This window comes from Capra hircus, chromosome 5 (assembly GCF_001704415.2).
Source record: "Capra hircus breed San Clemente chromosome 5, ASM170441v1, whole genome shotgun sequence".
Taxonomy (NCBI): domain Eukaryota; kingdom Metazoa; phylum Chordata; class Mammalia; order Artiodactyla; family Bovidae; genus Capra; species Capra hircus.
This window is the reverse complement of record NC_030812.1, coordinates 85,147,541-85,169,412: the sequence shown is the minus strand read 5'-3', so window position 1 is coordinate 85,169,412 and position 21,872 is coordinate 85,147,541. Positions and strand designations below refer to the sequence as shown.

The window sequence follows — 21,872 nt, the reverse complement described above, 5'->3', positions numbered from 1 at the left end:
TTGCTGGGATCCTTGGAGACAACCTTCCAAAATCACAAAATGTGCATAGAAATTTCATGGAAGCAACCTGTTTTTACAGCATTTGGAATGCCTACTTTATTTTTAGCCAGACAGTAGAAGTATAGAAGTGGCATGGGGCCCAGAGAAAGTCTTCCAATAGTCAGGTGACCAAATGATAGAAACGTAATTCACAGTAGTGTCCTCTGGTTGCCATCTCCCTAAATGCCATCTGCATCTCTCATGTAAGGGTAATGAAGACGTTTAAATATTCATTGCTAATTGCTTGTCAAGTCTCTGTACATTTGATGTGAGTGCCTGCTACTTGGACCACAATTTGATTTGGATTGCTAAGCCAAAATATTGAATTGGCGAATTATTTGAGATAACAAATATACCAAAATTAGATCTGCAAAGACATCAAGTCATTTGAAAGCATGCAGTGCTTGATTTGAATTCACGAGAACATGGCATCACAAAGTAAATTATTTTCAAGAAAAATATAATGCTTAATCTAAACCACATGAGATTTTTAAACTATTTCCAAGTTAAGTAATTGGGTGATTTTTAAGCACAGAAAAGCATACAATAAAAGGTTTACAACTTTCTCTAGCACTCTCCATCACTGATCTGAGGGTGATATGGTTCCAGAACAGCTTTCAGAAAAGCACCTATTGGATTTCATAAAACTTGCCCAGGTTTCTTTTTAATTATGCACTTCATTTTCTCAGGAACACAGTCATGAATTACACAAATGAATCACATTTACTGCAGAACAGCTATAAAATGACACAATAAAATGTTCACAGAAAATAATCAACTATTTAAGATAATTATTACAGGGAAGGGACTCAACGAATGTTTCTATCAAGAACCAATAGGATATTGAAATTCTTCACACAGTACGTACTTTATATCTACAAAATCTCTGATAGCAGTACAACTATACTAGATGAAAAATTCTCTTAATTTAGTGGCTTTGGAATCCATGTCTCTGTTCATCAAAGCTAGATACATGATTTAATAGAAAAATATCTTAAATTGTCAATTGACATAAAATACAATATGGGAACTGGAAACAAAAGAGTTTATATCAACTTTAGTTCTATAAGATTATATACTACTGACACTGAAATAAATTATATATTTAAAAACATACAGCCTTGCCCAATTTGTTTTGGAGATGAAAATGGTAATTTCAGCTGCTTTGTATGTTCTGAATTTTTTTTGCTGAGAGTCTGCTGTATATATTCAGCCAAGCCCAGGAGCACCAAGGACACCAGCTTAACAGGCTATCGTTATAGTAAATGTAGCTGCTAAAATAGAAGACAGTTACATTAAAAAAGAAAAAAAGAACAAACCACATTCCATCAGCATAATATTAGAGTCTCTGGGTCAATGAAGACTTTACTATCTTTGAGGAATGTACTGGGCATGGATTGCCTCTCAGGTTTTGATTTTAAAGTGTATAGGGCAATAATGCTACATACATAGCACAGTGCCTTCATTCTGAAGTAAAGTCTTCTAAGAAGAAACAGCAAAATGAGGCAGTCAGAGTAAAAAAAAGAATGAAATGTTAAGTGACTCTGAAGATTTGGCATTCAGCTGTATGGATCTTGCACCATCTTACCAAGGAGCAAATTAATAAAGGCCAAGCTAAAGGACTAATTTACTAAAATTAGTAAAGGACAAGCTAGAAAGTCACAAGTAGTTTTTACAATAAGTAACCACCCCACTCCAGTACTCTCGCCTGGAAAATCCCATGGACGGAGGAGCTTGGTGGGCTGCAGTTCATGGGGTCGCAAAGAGTCGGACAATATTGAGCGATTTCACTTTCACTTTTCACTTTCATGCATTGGAGAAGGAAATGGCAACCCACTCCAGTGTTCTTGCCTGGAGAATCCCAGGGACAGGGGAGCCTGGTGGGCTGCCATCTATGGGGTCGCACAGAGTCGGACACGACTGAAGCGACTTAGCAGCAGCAGCAGCAGCATATTAAAAAGCAGAGACATTACTTTGCCAACAAAGGTCCGTCTAGTCAAGGCTATGGTTTTTCCAGTAGTCATGTATGGATGTGAGAGTTGGGCTGTGAAGACAGATGAGTGCCAAAGAATTGATGCTTTTGAACTGTGGTGTTGGAGAAGACTCTTGAGAGTCCCTTGGACTGCAAGGAGATCCAACCAGTCCATTCTAAAGGATATCAGTCCTGGGCGTTCTTTGGAAGGACTGATGCTGAAGCTGAAACTCCGATACTTTGGCCACCTCATGCGAAGAGTTGACTCATTGGAAAAGACTCTGATGCTAGGAGGGATTGGGGGCAGGAGGAGAAGGGGACGACAGAGGATGAGATGGCTGGATGGCATCACCGACTCGATGGACATGAGTTTGAGTGAACTCTGGGAGCTGGTGATAGACAGGGAGGCTGGCGTGCTGCAGTTCATGGGGTCGCAAAGAGTCGGACACGACTGAGTGACTGAACTGAACTGAACTGAACCATCTACCTCTAAAGCACAGTGTATAATAAAATGATTCAATTAGTTACTCCAAAGTGGAATTTGATACTTAAGAGGATGTCAGTAGGAGACAGTGGAAGTAAACACAGTAAGCTGTACTTCTTTTGTGACCTTTTGCATAGTCATTTAAGCTAATTATCAGACACGTTAATAGGGAAAAGGAGAGGTGACTGGAGGAATTGAAGAAAATGTGGTGTAACTTTAACTAAAACACCTTATCAGTTCAGTTCAGTTCAGTCACTCAGTCGTGTCCGACTCTTTGTGACCCCATGAACTGCAACACGCCAGGCCTCCCTGTCCATCACCAGCTCCCGGAGTTCACTTAAACTCATGTCCATTGAGTCCGTGATGCCATCCAGCCATCTCATCCTGGGTTGTCCCCTTCTCCTCCTGCCCCTAATCTCTCCCAGCATCAGGGTCTTTTCCAACGAGTTAACTCTTCGCATGAGGTGGTCAAAGTATCGGAGTTTCAGCTTCAGCATCAGTCCTTCCAATGAACATCCAGGACTGATCTCCTTTAGAATGGACTGGTTAGACCTTCTTGCAGTTTAAGGGACTCTCAAGAGTCTTCTCCAACACCACAGTTAAAAGCACCAATTCTTCGGTGCTCAGCTGTCTTCACAGTCCAACTCTCACATTCATACATGACTACTGGAAAAACCATAGCCTTGACTGTGGACCTTTGTTGGCAAAGCAATGTCTCTGCTTTTGAGTATGCTATCTAGGTTGGTCATAACTTTCCTTCCAAGGAGTAAGTGTCTTTTAATTTCATGGCTGCAGTCACCATCTGCAGTGATTTTGGAGCCCCCAAAATAAAGTCTGACACTGTTTCCTCATCTATTTGCCATGAAGTGATGGGACCAGATGCCATGATCTTCGTTTTCTGAATGTTGAGCTTTAAGCCAACTTTTTCACTCTCCTCTTTCACTTTCATTAAGAGGTTTTTAGTTCTTCACTTTCTGCTATCAGGGTGGTGTCATCTGCATATCTGAGGTTATTGATATTTCTCCTGGCAATCTTGATTCCGGATTGTGCTTCTTCCAGCCCAGTGTTTCTCATGATGTACTCTGTTTATAAGTTAAATAATCAGGGTGAAAATATACAGCCTTGATGCACTCCTTTTCCTATCTGAAACCAGTCTGTTGTTCCATGTCCAGTTCTAACTGTTGCTTCCTGACCTGCATATAGGTTTCTCAAGAGGCAGGTCAGATGGTCTGATATTCCCATCTTTTTCAGAATTTTCCACAGTGTATTGTGATCCACACAGTCAAAGGCTTTGGCATAGTCAATAAAGCAGAAATAGATGTTTTTCTGGAACTCTCTTGCTTTTTTGATGATCCAGCAGATGTTGGCAATTTGATCTCTGGTTCCTCTGCCTTTTCTAAAACCAGCTTGAACATCTGGAAATTCATGGTTCACGTATTGTTGAAGCCTGGCTTGGAGAATTTTTGAGTATCACTTTACTAGCGTGTGAGATGAGTGCAACTGTGTGGTAGTTTCAGCATTCTTTGACATTGCCTTTCTTTAGGGTTAGAATGGAAACTGACCTTTAATAGCATGTAAATCAAAATGGTAACACTGACACAATTTAAAAACTCTCACTGACAATAAATTCAGAAGACAGAATAATTAAGGTAGGGGGGTATATCATAAAACACAGGAATGGTTACTTGATAAATATATGGTATGTGTATATATACGTGTATGTGTATATATGTGTGTATATATATATATACATATATATATAATATATATAATACAGTGGTTATTGTAAATAATTAGCTATACAATTCTAGACAAAAATTGATCCTGCTGTAAAAGTTCATATTTAGTTCTTCTGTATACAGGTATCTTTGTATAAACAAGATTCCTGGTAATACACTGAATTGCCAAAAGAATGACCTGGATGTAAGAATAGTCTTCAAAACTTTAAATGCAATCTGTTCAGGAATATAGCAGGAGAATCAGCCAAATGATATAAAGCACAGATGCTGGTACACTGGGAAGATTCTTTTCATTTCATTTTGTCTAATCCCATACATCACTGGCCATCCCCTTCCCAAAGAGACCACCTGTGCACTGTCGTGACTAAAACTCAACCATTTGATTCTGAAACTTAGGTTAAAGAGTTCCTTTCCAAATGTGTGAATATTACTGATAAAGGTGATTCCCAAAGTTATCATAATGAAATTAATCCATTCTAAATTTTTAAAGATATGAGAATACAAGACCACCTTACTTGCCTCCTGAGAAGTCTGTATGCAGGTCAAGAAGCAACAGTTAGAACCAAACACGGAACAACAGACTGCTTCCAAATTGGGAAAGGAGTACATTAAGGCTGTATATTCTCACCCTGCTTATTTAACTTATATGCAGGGTTCAGTTCAGTTGCTCAGTCATGACTGACTCTTTATATCCCCATGATTGTAGCACACCAGCCTTGCCGGTCCATCACCCACTCCTGGAGCTTGCTCAAACTCATGTCCATCAAGTCAGTGATGCCATCCAACCATCTCATCCTCTGTCATCCCCTTTCCTCCTGCCTCAGTCTTTCCAGGCATCACGGTCTTTTCCATGAGTCAGTTCTTCGCATCAGGTGGCCAAAGTACCGGAGTTTTAGCTTTAACATCAGTCCTTCCAATGAAAATCCAAGGCTGATTTCCTTTAGGATTGACTGGATGAATCTCCTTGCAGTCCAAGGGACTCTTGGAAATCTTCTCCAACAGGACAGTTCAAAAGCATCAATTCTACAGCACTTGGAGAATCCCAGGGGCGGAGCCTAATAGGCTGCTGTCTATGGGGTCACACAGAGTCGGACATGACTGAAGCGACTTAGCAGCAGCAGCAGCAGCAGCAGTAGCTTTCTTTAAAGTACAACTCTCACATCCATACGTAACTACTGGAAAAATCATAGCCTTGACTAGATTGACCTTTGTCAGCAAAGTAACATCTCTGTTTTTTAATATGCTGTCTAGGTTGGTCATAGCTTTTCTTCCAAGGAAGCAAGCGTGTTTTTATTTCATGGCTAAGGTCACCATGTGCAGTGGTTTTGGAGCCCAAGAAAATCAAGTGCCACCGTTTTCATTGTTTCTCCATCTATTTGCCATGAAGTGATGGGACAGGATGCAATGATGTTCATTTTTTGAATGTTGAGTTTTAAGCTGGCTTTTTCACTCTCCTCTTTCACTTTTATCAAGAGGCTCTTTAGTTCTTCTTTACTTTCTGCCATAAAGGTAGTGTCATCTGTGTATCTGAGATTATTGATATTTTTCCCAGGCATCTTGATTCCAGCTTGTGCTTCATTCAGCCTCGTGTTTCTCATGATGTACTCTGCATATAAGTTAAATAAGCAGGGTGACAATATACAACCTTGACGTAATCGTTTCCCAATTTGGAACCAGTCTGTTGTTCCATGTCCAGCTCTAAGTGTTGCTTCCTGACCTGCACACAGTTTTCTCAGCAGGCAGGTCAGGTGGTCTGGCATTCCCATAGAATTTTCCACAGTTTTTTGTGATCCACATAGTCAAAGGCTATGGCATAGTCAATAAAGCAGAAATAGATGTTTTTCTGGAACTCTCTTGCTTTTTTGATGATCCAATGGATGTTGGAAATTTGATCTCTGGTTCCTCTGCCTTTTCTAGATCCAGCTTGAACATCTGGAAGTTCATGGTTCATGTGCTGTTGAAGCATGGCTTGTAGAATTTTGAGCATTACTTTGTTAGCATGTGAGATGAGTGCAATTGTGCAGTAGTTTGAGCATTCTTTGGCATTGCCTTTGGGATTGGAATGAAAACTGACCGTTTCCAGCTTTGTGGCCACTACTGCATTTTCCAAATTTGCTGGCATATCCAGTGCAGCACTTTCATGGCGTCATCTTTCAGGATTTGAAATAGCTCAAGTGGAATTCCATCACCTCCACTAGCTTTTTTCTTAGTGAAGCTTCCTAAGGCCCACTTGACTTTGCAATTTAGGATGTCTGGCTTTAGGTGGGTGATCACACCATCGTGGTTATCTGGGTCATGAAAATCTTTTTTGTATAGCTCTTCTGTGAATTTTTGCCACCTCTTCTTAATATCTTCTTCTTCTGTTAGGTCCATACCATTTCTGTCCTTCATTGTGCCCATCTTTGCATTAAATATTCCCTTGGTATCTCTAATTTTTTTGAAGAGATCTCTAGTCTTTCTCATTCTATTGTTTTCCTCTGTTTATTTGCATTGATCACTGAGGGAGGCTTTCTTATCTCTCCTTTTTATTCTTTGGAACTCTGGATTCAAATGGGTGTATTTTTGCTTTTTTCCATTGCCTTTCACTTCTCTTCTTTTCTCAGCTATCTGTAAGGCCTCCTGAGACAACTATTTTGCCCTTATGCATTTCTTTTATTTGGGGGTGTTCTTGATCACTGCCTCCTGTACAATGTCACAAACCTCCATCCATAGTTCTTCAGGCACTCTGTCCATCAGATCTAATCCCTTGAATCTATTTGTCACTTCTACTGTATAATCATAAGGGATTTGCTTAGGTCATATCTCAATGGTCTAATGGTTTTCCCTAGTTCAGTTTAGGCCTGAATTTGGCAATAAGGAGTTCACTATCTGGGCCCAGTCAGCTCCCAGTTTTCCCTAGTTCAATTTACACCTGAATTTGGCAATAAGGAGTTCACTATCTGGGCCACAGTCAGCTCCCAGTCTTGTTTTGGCTGACCCTATAGAGCTTCTCAATCTTTGGCTGCAAAGAATACAATCAGTCTGATTTTGGTATTGACCATCTGGTGATGTCCACGTGTAGAGTCTTCTCTTGTGTTGTTGGTAGAGGGTTTGCTATTCCAATGCATTCTCTTGGCAAAACTCTATTAGCCTTTGCCCTGCTTCATTTTGTACTCCAAGGCCAAACTTGCCTATTACTCCAGGTATCTCTTGACTTCCTATTTTTGCATTCCAATCCCCTATAAAGAAAAGGACATCTTTTTTTGGGTGTTAGTTCTAGAAGTTCTTGTAGGTCTTTATAGAACCATTCAACTTCAGCTTCTTCAGCATTACCGGTCAGAGCATAGCCTTGGATTACTGTGATACTGAATGGTTTGCCTTGGAAACAAACAGAGGTCATTCTTTTGTTTTTGAGACTACACTCAAGAACTCCATTTTGGACTCTTTCGTTGACTATGAGGGCTACTCCATTTCTTCTAAGGGATTCTTGCCCACAGGAGTAGATATAATGGCCATCTGATTTAAATTGGCCCATTTCAGTCCATTTTAATTCACTGATTCCTAAAATGTTGATGTTCACTGTTGTCATCTCCTGTTTGACCACCTCCAATTTATCTTGATTCATACAATATTGTTCTTTACAGCACTGGACTTCATATTTCAGTGTCATATCTTTTTGCCTTTTCCTGCTGTTCATATGCAGAGTACATTTTGCGAAATGTTGCACTGGATAAAGCATAAGTTGGAAGCAAGATTGCCGGGAGAAATATCAATAATCTCAGATACACAGATGACACCACCCTTATGGCAGAAAGCAAAGAAGAACTAAAGAACCTCTTGATGTAAGTGAAAAAGGAGAGTGAAAAAGCTGGCTTAAAACTCAACATTCAAAAAATGAACATCATGGCATCCTGTCCCATCACTTCATGGCAAATAGAAGGGAAACAATGGAAACAGTGACAAACTTTATTTTCTTGGGCTCCAAAACCACTGCTGGTTTCATGGTGACTGCAGCCATGAAATAAAAGATGCTTGCTTCCTGGAAGAAAAGCTATGACCAATCTAGACAGCATATTAAAAAGCAGAGACATTACTTTGCCAACAAAGGTCTGCATGGTCAAAGCTATTGTTTTTCCAGTAGTCGTGTATGGCTGTGAGAGTTGTATTATAAAGAAACGGAGCGCTGAAGAATTGATACTTTTGAACTGTGGTGTTGGAGAAGACTCTTGAGAGTCCCTTGGACTGCAAGGAGATCCATCTAGTCCATCCTAAAGGAAATCAGCCCTGAATATTCATTGGAAGGACTGATGTTAAAGCTGAAACTCCAATACTCTGGCCACTTGATGCAGAGAGCTGCCTCATTGGAAAAGACCCAGGTGTTGGGAAAGATTAAAGGCAGGAGGAGAAGAGGATGGCAGAGAATGAGGTAGTTGGATGGCATTACTGACTTGATGGACATGAGTTTGAGCTAGCTCTGGGAGTGGGTGATGGACGGGGAAACCTGGCATGCTGCATTTCATGGGTTGCAAAGAGTTGGACATGACTGACTGAAAACTGAACTGCACTGAAATAGAGGCAGCTGAATCAAAATGAGGGCAGTATATATCAGGTAGAGAGCTGGTAAATGGGAAGTTGCTGAAAATAAGAAATAGCGAAGAAAATGCTTTTGTGAAAATAGAAAAATACATTGATATGTAGAGGTGACAATTTTACCAATTATACTCTTAATTCCGCTGGCTGATAAAGAGCACATTAGTCAAGAATTTGTACAGAAAAATACCCCTACATACCCCCACTCTTAAGAGCAGGGTTCTGGAACACAAATCAGTACAGCACTTATTCTTTAAACTGCCCTCTCAATGCTATTCAAACACTGTCCTGAAACTTACAAGATTCATTCATCTTCTCTCTTTAACTTTTTTCCTATTAGAAATAAAGCGAACAACAACAACAAGAAAAATCAAATTTAAAGCATTACTGGCCAAAATTCTGAACAGCCCTGAGGAACTTCAGAATACAGGGTGTAAACAGATTGATGACTACAAAGAAGTCAACATGAAACAGTCCCGAGGATTTGCAAATAATGACCAAAGAAGATGACCCATATGCTTTCTCTCTTGGATAAAAACTTCCTATTGGATTACAACTAGAGTTCCTTTGGAAAGATGAGTCCTCTCTGGCTAATCAAATCTTATACAACTTTGTGAGTTTACTAAGATCAAGGAGAAACTTTAGGTAAAGTCTGTTTTTACTAGAAAAAAAAATTTCTGATCCCATGTTGACTTGGACAAACATTCAAGTGAATTGTATCTAATCTACAGAAGAAAAGAAAGTTTTAGACAATATAGTTTCTTGGGGTCAGATGAATAACTCTAAAACTCAAATTCAAAGAACCATTATTAATGTGTTAATATTCTCTTAGGGACCTGGCAGCTGGTCTCAGGTTCTGTGGCTTATCCAATAACTTGAATAATGGAAAACAGCACATGCACTGTTTGTCCATGACACCAGGCTATGGTGGGAATCAACAAGGAGAGCCAAGAAATAGCTAAAGAGATGTGGGTAATTAGTTGATTAGAAGCGGTCATTAAAGATCAGTGCTTTTTAGGCCAACAATATTCCAAATGGCAAAAGGCTACAGATCAATGGTTAAAGGACATATTTAAAAATACAGGCAATAACCTATATAGAAAATAATGACTTTGGGATCAGGAACATGAGATAACTAAACTCTGTCATATACATTAGCCATATTACTTAAGACAATTAACCTCCCTGAGTTTCAGGGTCCTAATTTGTAAAATGGGGTTTTAATATATGATAGGTACTTATTAAGTTTAAAAAATGAAGAAGATATACTTTTAACATTACAGAAAAATTAAATGAGAGAAATGGAAAAGAAAAATATTCTTCCTAGAATATAAGAATTACAGGAATAGTTATTTCAATATGCATATTAAGTATCCTGCTATGATTATGATCCTTTATTGTCCATGACCATAGTGGACAAATATGCATTAAAATGGAGATGCTTGTAACAACTCTAAAAGTTGTTGGGATTTTTCTTCTCCTCCTGTGTATCATCCCTGACAACATACTTAATCTTTTATATTTTCCATTTATTACTCAGGTGTGATATAAGACTAGTATTATTTAAATTGAAAAGTACTCCTATTCCATTTCTTCAGCTTACATAGAAAACAACTAAAAATTCACAGTGTTTGTAAAGGCTCAAATGCACATCCTTGTTGATATTTCATGGAGCAGTCAAAACAAAACAAAAGAAACCCACACAAATTGTGCTTTACAGGAAGTAGATATACTTCCTTACTGTCCTAAGCCTAAACAGTACATGAGTAGATGCTTCCTCTATGACTCCTTGAAATTGGGATTTATAAGTGATGAGCTGTGCTTACCATCACACAAACAAACACAAAGAGATGGGCTGTGGATCAGCTATCATAATGAACATCCCTGAAATAAAGCCCACAGAGCTATAAAAGTCATAAAAAGCACATGCATGAAATGACAGAATAGAGTGTGACTGTCAAATGTTGACTCAGTAACAGTTAAACCCCTTCTGGCTGGCCTTTTTTATGATCTCCTTCTATACTAATGGCATGGGAAGAAGAAAGAAACAAAAAAGGTTTTTAACCCTCCAATTATGTGAACCTCAGAGACCACCAAAGAAGATAAAAGATTATTTATAATGTCATAACGATTTATCAGTTGGAGATTTTTTTTCATCGGCTTAAGTAGGATATAAAGAAACAATGAACGTGCCTAAGACAACCCTCCATCTCTCAGTTTCACCCTTGTTTACTGAGATTGCCATTTTCTAAAAAAAAATAAGCATCCACCCATGTAATATAACTGCACAAATGGAAGAGAAAGCTTTGTTGTAAAAGCTTTACAACAAATAATGTACAAACACACATGCACACATACACACTTTCGTCCAACACCGACAGAAATGCAATCTGAAGAAACCTTTCACTTATTCTATTCTGGTCAAGTGTGAATTTCGCAGACACTTTGGTATTCGTTAGGAGTATTTTTCCATTCATTTTCTCAATCAGAGAATCATATGAATATATGAACTAAGGGATAGGAAAGGTCTATAAATATCTTTTCGTTTAGTCATCTAAAAAAAAAAAAGCCTTATCTAATCCTGATTTTTCCCCTTCCAAATTCAGAGATTCCTATTGTGAAGAAAATAATAAATTAGAACCCAAATTTTGTTTCCACAATTTAATTTCATTTTGTGAACTTTGGAAGCCAGCTTCATGATATGTCCCTTAAAGTATAATCCTTGCTGAATTTCATAGAAACTTAGTTTCATCAGGAAATCTGATCAAAGTGAATTGTATTGGCACATCAAGTTTTCTTAAGAAGTATTATGAAGCTGAAGGTAGACGGAATTGTTTTGAAGGAAATACACAGCTTCTATGAATTCAAATCTTAATCTCAATGAATACATCTCCAAGACAGAAAAATGACTTGTGGGTAAAATTGATGAATCCCTATTTATAATTTTTAAAGAACTGATTGTAAAGTGAGAGAAATATTAGAAAGTTGGATATAAAGAACTAATTCTGATTTTCATGAATAAAGGGAAAAACTGAGGAACAATGACCTGAGCACTTAATGTATGTTCTGGAAAAGACAGAGCTGATTGTTATAGATTTGTTCAGGGCCCTTTGTAGAGGAGGTGGTGACAAGAAGCTAACACAAATTTACTAAGAAAAACTATGTTGTAATGGTCTAATTTATTTTTCTACAAAAATTGGAAAACAGACTAGGGAAGCTTATGGCCATAGTGTTTTGGAATTCAGCTCAGCTTTGGGTTATGTTCCTATCAATATAGTTATTGTCTTCATGGAGAAAGTGCATAGGGCCTTACAAGAGAGAGTTGAAGAGGAGATCAACATTCTCTGCTTTTACATATCTTAAGAAACTCCAGATTTATGAAGAACCAAGACCTATATTTGTGAAAAAGAGACAGGATTTGGCCATATATAATAAAGCAATAGAATACTGACCAATGGTTGTAAGTTACCATGTGAAAGCATATGAACCACTAAAGAAAGAGTTATATTAAAAAAAAAAGATATCTATTCCTTGAGTGGGCTGTCTTAGGATGCAGAAATTTTCACCTCCCTGGAGGTTTTCAAGTATTGGCCATATGACTGCCTGCCTGGCAATTCAACATCAGATAATAGGTTGCATTAAAGGCCCTTTTCACTTTCTTTCAATTCTATGTTCCACTTGACTGGAATTGCTCAAAAAAAACTAAAATATTTTGACAAACATATAAAGATATACATGTTTCTCTATCTATGATGATAATTTCCTCAGAAGCTGCTAATTAGTTTCAAAATGTAAAGGCACTCCATTTATAGTTGAGAATGCTATAGTCATTTTCTTAAATTCAAGGAAGATACTTCAAATTATGGTTAAGACTTACCCGGTGGCTCAGACAGTAAAGTGTCTGCCTACTATGCGGGAGACCCGGGTTTGAGCCCTGGGTTGGGAAGATCCCCTGGAGAAGGAAATGGCAATCCACTCCAGTACTATTGCCTGGAAAATCCCATGGACAGAGAAGCCTGGTAGGCTACAGTCCATGGGGTTGCAAAGAGTCAGAGACGACTGAGCAACTAGCGCAGGTGCAGGAGGGCACAGAGGAGCCATCCCATGTTGAAGGTCAGGAAGGACGGCAGTGAGGAGATACCCCTCATCCATTGTAAGGAGCAGTGGCTGCGCTTTGCTGGAGCAGCCATAAAGAGATACTCCAAGCCCAAGGTAAGAGAAACCCAAGTAAGATGGTAGGTGTTGCAAGAGGGCATCAGAGGGCAGACACACTGAAACCATACTCACAGAAAACTAGTCAATCTAATCACACTAGGACCACAGCCTTGTCTAACTCAATGAAACCAAGCCATCCCTGCAGGGCAACCCAAGACGGGTGGGTCATGGTGGAAAGGTCTGACAGAATGTGGTCCACTGGAGAAGGGAATGGCAAACCACTTCAGTATTCTTGCCTTGAAAACCCCATGAACAGTATGAAAAGGCAAAATGATAGGATACTGAAAGAGGAACTCCCCAGGTCAGTAGGTGCCCAATATGCTACTGAAGGTCAGTGGAGAAATAACTCCAAAAAGAATGAGGGGATGGAGCCAAAGCAAAAACAATACCCAGCTGTGGATGAGACTGGTGATAGAAGCAAGGTCCGATGCTATAAAGAGCAATATTGCATAGGAACCTGGAATGTCAGGTCCATGAATGAAGGCAAATTGGAAGTGGTCAAACAAGAGATGGCAAGAGTGAACGTCAACATTCTAGGAATCAGTGAACTAAAATGGACTGGAATGGGTGAATTTAACTCAGATGACCATTATATCTACTAATGCGGGCAGGAATATCTCAGAAGAAATGGAGTAGCCATCATGGTCAACAAAAGAGTCCAAAATGCAGTACTTGGATGCAATCTCAAAAACGACAGAATGATCTCTGTTCATCTCCAAGGCAAACCATTCAATATCACGGTAATCCAAGTCTATGCCCCAACCAGTAACGCTGAAGAAGCTGAAGTTGAACGGTGCTATGAACACCTACAAGACCTTTTAGAACTAACACCCAAAAAAGATGTCCTTTTCATTCTAGGGGACTGGAATGCAAAAGTAGGAAGTCAAGAAACACCTGGAGTAACAGGCAAATTTGGCCTTGGAATGCAGAATGAAGCAGGGCAAAGACTAATAGAGTTTTGCCAAGAAAATGCACTGGTCATAGCAAACACCCTCTTCCAACAACACAAGAGAAGACTCTACACATGGACATCACCAGATGGTCAACAGAGAAGTCAGATTGATTATATTCTTTGCAGCCAAAGATGGAGAAGCTCTATACAGTCAACAAAAACAAGACGAGGAGCTGACTGTGGCTCAGATCATGAACTCCTTATTACCAAATTCAGACTTAAACTGAAGAAAGTAGGGAAAACCACTAGACCATTCAGGTATGACCTAAATCAAATCCCTTATGATTATACAGTGGAAGTGAGAAATAGATGTAAGGGCCTAGATCTGTTAGAGTGCCCGATGAACCATGGCATGAGGTTTGTGACATTGTAAAGGAGACAGGGATCAAGACCATCCGCATGGAAAAGAAATGCAAAAAAGCAAAATGGAGGCCTTACAAATAGCTGTGAAAACAAGAGAGATGAAAAGCAAAGGAGAAAAGGAAAGATATAAGCATCTAAATGCAGAGTTCCAGAGAATAGCAAGAAGAGATAAGAAAGCCTTCTTCAGTGATCAATGCACAGAAATAGAGGAAAAGAACAGAATGGGAAAGACTAGAGATCTCTTCAAGAAAATTAGAGATATCAAGGGAACATTTCATGCAAAGATGGGCTCAATAAAGGATAGAAATGGTATGGAGCTAACAGAAGCAGAAGATATTAAGAAGAGGTGGCAAGAATACACGGAAGAACTGTACAAAAAAATCTTCATGACCTGGATAATCATGATTGTGTGATCACTCATCTAGAGCCAGACATCCTGGAATGTGAAGTCAAGTGGGCCTTAGAAAGCATCATTTCGAACAAAGCTAGTGGAGGTGATGGAATTCCAGTTGAGCTATTTCAAATCCTAAAAGATGATGCTGTGAGAGTGCTGCACTCAATATGCCAGCAAATTTGGAAAACTCAGCAGTGGCCACAGGACTGGAAAAAGTCAGTTTTCATTCCAATCCCTAAGAAAGGCAATGCCAAAGAATGCTCAAACTACCACACAGTTGCGCTCATCTCACATGCTAGTAAAGTAATGCTCAAAATTCTCCAAGCCAGGTGTCAGCAATACGTGAACTGTGAACTTCCAGATGTTCATGCTGGTTTTAGAAAAGGCAGAGGAACCAGAGATCAAATTGCCAACATCTGCTGGATCATAGAAAAAGCAAGAGAGTTCCAGAAAAACATCTATTTCTGCATTATTGACTATGCCAAAGCCTTTGACTGTGTGGATCACAATAAACTGTGGAAAATTCTGAAAGGGATGGGAATACCAGACCACCTGATCTGCCTCTTGAGAAATCTGTATGCAGGTCAGGAAGCAACAGTTAGAACTAGACATTGAACAGACTGGTTCCAAATAGGGAAAGGAGTTTGTCAAGGCTGTATATTGTCACCCTGCTTATTTAACTTCTATGCAGAGTACATCATGAGAAACGCTGGAATGGAAGAAACACAAGCTGGAATCAAGATTGCCGGGAGAAATATCAACCTCAGATATGCAGATGACACCACCCTTATGGCAGAAAGTGAAGAGCAACTCAAAAGCCTCTAGATGAAAGTGAAAGAGGAGAGTGAAAAAGTTGGCTTAAAGCTCAACATTCAGAAAACGAAGATCATGGCACCTGATCCCATCACTTCATGGGAAATAGATGGGGAAACAGTGGAAACAGTGTCAGACTTTATTTTCTGGGGCTCCAAAATCACTGCAGATGGTGACTGCAGCCATGAAATTAAAAGACGCTTACTCCTTGGAAGAAAAGTTATGACCAACCTAGATAGCATATTCAAAAGCAGACATATTACTTTGCCAACTAAGGTCCATCTAGTTAAGGCTATGGTTTTTCCTGTGGTCATGTATGGATGCGAGAGTTGGACTGTGAAGAAGGCTGAGTGCTGAAGAATTGATGCTTTTGAACTGAGGTATTGGAGAAGACTCTTGAGAGTCCCTTGGACTGCAAGGAGATCCAACCAGTCCATTCTGAAGGAGATCAGCCCTGGGATTTCTTTGGAAGGAATGATGCTAAAGCTGAAACTCCAGTATTTTGGGCACCTCATGTGAAGAAGTGACTCATTGGAAAAGACTCTGATGCTGGGAGGGATTTGGGGCAGGAGAAGAAGGGGACGATAGAGGATGAGATGGCTAGATGGCATCACTGACTCGATGGACATGAATCTGAGTGAACTCCGGGAGTTGGTGATGGACAGGGAGGCCAGGTGTGCTGCGATTCATGTGGTTGCAAGGAGTCGGACACAACTGAGCGAATGAACGGAACTGAACTTCAAATTATAAAACAAAAGCTAAAAAAGATATAATTACTGAAATAAATTTTGTGAAGGGACTGTCCAATAATGCTCTGATTTACATATTTGGGTACATGGTGAAGGACACTGACTTCTGTCCAAATTCAACATTACTGCCATGTAGAGGAAGAACTCACTGAGTGTGGAGGTGTAACGCACAGAAAAGCAAACTCAAAGGGATCCGTAAGAAGCATATAATTCACAAAGAGGGTCATATGAATAATATCATGGTAAAATACTGGACCTTGCTTATATGTCCCAGGGGTGATTATGGTTTGTACATGTGGAAAGGAGAAGGCAGGAGAGGATAAAACTAAGACCTGGGTTTCAAGTGTCAGAAGTCAGCCAAAGTCTAAAAAACAGAGTTTATTTCAAACCATGGTAGATACAGATACTATGCACATCAAGTCAGACCTGAAGGGTTAATGTGAGAAAAATAGGAGGCCAACAAAGAAAAACAGAATTCGCAACCTACACAGGATGTCCGGTAGGTGGGAGGGCTGCATAGATGTAAACACAAAGCTGGAATGAGGTCTGATGATAATTGTTCTATAAACAATGGGTAACTCAGTTACTGAGCTACAGAATCGTATAGAACTTTTTCATTTTTCCATTTCATAGAATAAAGTTGTAAAACTATCTGCCTTCTTATTAATGTAGCCTCAGTAGCCAGTAGTTACTTCAGCTAAATAAACATAATTAGACTATTTTAAAGAGAAATGGTTTGGTTCCGAAATACCGGGTCTGACAAATAGAAACAGGCCTAACAGGGTTATAGTTCACTTTTCAATTATCCATGGTAGTTTTAGAGAAAAACTTAACAGTAGAATAGATATTTAAAATCTCATTTTAATGAACAGCCAAAACTTCACATGTTTTATGAGCGCTGCTATGAGAAGCAAAATAAATAAGATTGAACATATTCTTTCTGTTTTCTGGCTCATTCTCAAAAGAAGGGGGCTGTGTGTAGTGAAAAAAGGGAGACCTAGAAAGGGAACAGAAACAGGAAAAACAAAGAAATGAAGAAAAGATACAGACAGAAGCTATGGAGATGGTGGTTGCTAAAAGGATTTTTTGTGTGTGATAAGTCCTCAAAAATGTACTAAATGAAATATATGGCCAACGCTGGGGTACAAGCTAATCAAACAGGCACTGGCTTACTTTCTTGTATGTCTTCAGCATGGTCCCTTAGAAAAGAGACTGAAATTTAAACCAGAGGACCTTGGTTTAAAAAGTGATCTACCACTTGAACTCCTATAATAATCTCACATCTCAAGTTTTTTTTTTTTAATTTTTAAAACAAAGATATGAATACTGTTCTGTTTATACTATGTTACTAAACTGAAATTTAATGTGAAAGCAATTGGAAAAAGGTAAGATGCAAACTAAATATATCAGTAGCCATTATTGCTCCTTTATTACTTGTATACTCATAAACAAGTCTTTCTCATTTGTAAAAGAAAAGGTCCAAGTGGAAAGACACAATGGGACCCTTTGAAATAAATGCTAAACTCAGAATATTTTCCTCATAATTTAAAATCCATATTGTTAATGTTATTTGAAATAAACAACAAGGAAACACAATATATCTATTAAGTATGAGAATAACTGAAAAACAAATGGTTCTTTGATTAGTTCAGTGCCTAATGTTGAACTGTCTTAAAGACAACTATTTAATCTTGACGCTAAGAAAGGGAGAAAGGGAGAAGGGAAGGAAAGGCCATTCTTAGTAGACCAGGTCTTTAAAAATAACATTTCTCGTCCAACAACAAAAGTGATTCTTATTTTACTTAGAAAATTTGAAAAAAATCAGAAATGTGCATACATACATGTAAATTTACAACCCCGTCATCTTGGCATAATGATTGTTTATTCTTCTTCTGGTCTTTTATCTGTGCAACATGGAAATGTACTTTAAAAATATCTAGATTATCTCCACACAGTGTTTTCAAATGTGCTTTTTTCAGGAATCCTATCGTGAGCTTATCCTCATATCCTTAAATGAATAGACAATTTCAATCATCAGAGAGGCCTGTGGGTGTCTATCTGAAAGCCCAATTTGGCATGCCCTGTGTGTCTCTTTTTATTGGACCATCCTGCACTAACCCCTCTACCAGAATGATGTAAAGAACACAAGACTCTCTGTTTGAAAACATGCACAGCTTTTCTAGGCTTGAAAATTAAACCATAAAAAGTTTACTGGAAAAAAAAAAAACCCTTTAAAAAGCTCCTTAAAAACTCACACCATAATTGCTCCCCACCAAGCGTGGGCACTTGCTAGCTGCAAGTAGTGGCACTGTGACAAATGTAGCAAAACTGAAAGCAGGCTATACTAAGAGAAAGAAAAAGTCTTCCACTGGCCATCTGTGAAAATAAGGCATGTGGCCATTAAATGCAGAGGCTGTAAATATACACAAACTCCATGAAGCAAATGGCAAAAAAGGACTAAACTTCAAGCTCAAACAAATCAAAATGTTTAATGCATAGTTACCACTGCTGGACGAAAACAGCTCTGATCTTTGCAGTCTGCAAACTCGGCATGTATTTCAATTAAATACCCCCAAAAAGAAAAGAAAGAAAAAGAAAGAAATGAAAGGACACAGAAGAAAACCATCTGGAACAAAAGGCTATAGACAGCCTATACTCAATTTCTAGAAACAAACAGCCCCTTTAACTTGCATCAGCCTGTCGAGAATGTCGATTGGAATTATTGAAAGGCTGACATATAGAGTGATGGATGGGTGATGACATAATACCTATTTGCCTTTTTGTCATGGTCTGTGAAAACTGGCTGCTCTGTGCTGATAATATTCACCAAGGGGTTTTCCTCTCCCCTCCTGTCCCATAAGAAGTGTTCCCTAGCTAAGACACTCAGAATTAAGAAGGTTTTATGAAAGAAAAACAAAAGAAAAGAAAACCTAAGGATCAAATGCCAACTTGCATATAAAAAGCTGGTCTAGATTTTCTAATAATGAGTTGCCTAGAAAGCAGTTCTCTATCCATTTTACATACATATTTAGAGAGAATCCAATAATAAAAAGGCAAATATTCAATTTCAGATTTCATGTATCTTTTAATTAAAGTTACCAAATAAATAATTACATGTAGAGATAAAAATAATATATACTCTTATTTTTATAAAGACAGAATCTTAATCATTTGTGTTATTTTAGTTTGTTCCCAAGTAAATTCTAATCAGAAGGTTTGAAAGTCAAGGGACATCTTGACAAACACCCATGTGCACCCCAAGAAAAACCTATTTTGTCCCACTGTTGCAATGATCTATCTCATTCACCCCTGAACAATTTCCCTAATATGGCTTCCTCCTTCATAGGAGTTTTTCCTCTTAGCACTGAAATGTCTAGCTCTAATTTGACTTCTCTAATTCATTTTAGCTAAAGGCAACATCTCCAAAAGCCATCCATAAATCATTAATTAATTGTAATGCCTGCCACTGAATACAAAGGCGTGAGTTCCTCCATACTCTTTTTCAAAGCAAACCTGTAATTCACAATTCCTCACATGCCTTCTCCTTATCTAAGAGCAGGAGCATGTGTTAGATAATGCTCAACTAGATACACTGTGTCAGTTTCTGAAGAGTTAACACTGTTGGCCCCATCCATCAGCAGGCTAGCGAAGCATCAGGAAAGAATGATGGATGTAAAATTATTACAGGGCTGCCATCTGATACACTTACTGCCATTTGTAACTAATGCTGGGACTGACACACTTTTTTTTTCATTATTAAACATCCACATTAAGTCAACATTGGTCACTGTCATTTTGTGTTCGGCACTCTGTTAAAGGGAAAGAATAGGGCTGACAATGGCAGAAACGAGGAGGTTGTAATGGAAGAGTTTCAAAGTGCCAGAGTAAAAATATTAACTTTTGTTTACAAGTCCATCCATGTTGTATGTGGTAAGGCTTATGAATGTGACTGACACCAAATAGAGAAATTGATTTCATTATTGGGTAAATCATTATAAAATGTGTATCTATTCACTAAATTTTCATCTTATTCTGTAGAAATCTGCCAAGAATTTTCACTGAATCTCAGAAGGAAAAGTAAGACACTTTTCCAGATATTCTTACTTGCAATTAATGATTAATGCATAGCATGTGCAGGTGTTTAGATTTCAGGCACACTTCAGGCAATTAATGTTTGATGCATAAATTCTCTACCTTAAGACGTATTTGTACATATCTGTACGTTTACTTTTGTGAGTGACATATATTTTATATATAAGAAGTCAGACAGAAGTTGGCCATAATATGTAGAAACTATGTGAATGAATATACATTCACTGACTTAACCTGGCTCCAAGCAATGTTTTCTTGTATGCCTGTATGAAACTTAATTCCTTCTGAAAACACAGACAAGGTATAAGGCCCTGGGCATGTAACAGAGAGGAGCAAAGGTAGGGAGGAGCAAAGGTAGGTAGACAGATGACATCAAATGTAACCAAAACAAACCAGCTTTATGATGAAAATATTTGAGAACCTCGATTATCATTTCTATAATGTAGCTGTGGCTGACAATGACATTTTCCTACCCAACAGCAGAGATGCCTGCTCCTTGGAAGGAAATCTATGACAAATCTAGACAGTGCATTAAAAAGCAGAGACGTCTCTTTGCTGACGAAGGTCCATATAGTCAAAGCAATGGTTTTTCCTGCAGTCATATATGGATGTGAGAGTTGGACCATAATGAAGGCTGAGTGCTGAAGAATTGATGCTTCTGAATTGTGGTGCTGGAGAAGACTCCTGAGTGTTCCCTGGACAGCAAGGAATTCAAACCAGTCAATCCTAAGGCAATCAAGCCTGAATATTCATTGGAAGGACTGATACCGAAGCTGAAGCTCCAATATTTTGAGCACCTGATGTGAAGAGCCAACTTATTGGCTGGGGAAGAATGAAGGCAAAAGGAAAAAGGGGCAGCAGAGTGTGAGATGGTTAGATAGCACCATTAACTCAATGAATATGAGTGTGAACAAACTCAGGGAGATAGTGAAGGACAGGGAAGCCTAGCCTGACTGTAGTCCATGAGGTTGCAAAGAGTTGGACACAGCTTAGCAACTGAACAACAACAACAAAGCCATTCTGGTCTTGCTTTTGGTCCCCACCAATATAATCTTTGATCTTAAGATATCCCTTAGATGTGAGGGTGATCTGGCTGTGACCTCTGTCACCCCACTGGTCTTCAGGGTTGACTGGCTGATCTAGCTGGCTAAACAGGTATTCCCTTTTCTGCCTCATGGCTCCACGTGCATCCCTCCTGGAGCTGCAAGCTTGGTGGAAGAGGATGACCTCCCACAGTAGGGGAAGGCGCTTCCTCAGTCAGGGGTACAAGAGAAGCTGTTCTTCCCTGCTAGAACCTCCAAACAAGCTCTCAAGGTCCCCTCGTAGAAGAGGGTAGGCTAATCAAGCTTCCATGACTCCAGACACACCCAAATGAGGTGCTATATGTGGCAGTCAGCCTTTCTTAAAAAAAAAAAAAGCTATCCTTTGATTTCAGAAAGGATAAAATAAGGTCTTTAATTCAGTCCTGGAAAATAATCTGTGATCTCTCTT

General features: G+C 38.9%; 1 protein-coding gene across 4 annotated transcripts in view; it reads right to left on the bottom strand.

The window, feature by feature from the left end:
- Positions 1–21,872, bottom strand: part of SOX5 (SRY-box 5) — a 1,143,898-nt gene that overhangs the window by 17,766 nt on the left and 1,104,260 nt on the right. The window lies entirely within an intron of this gene.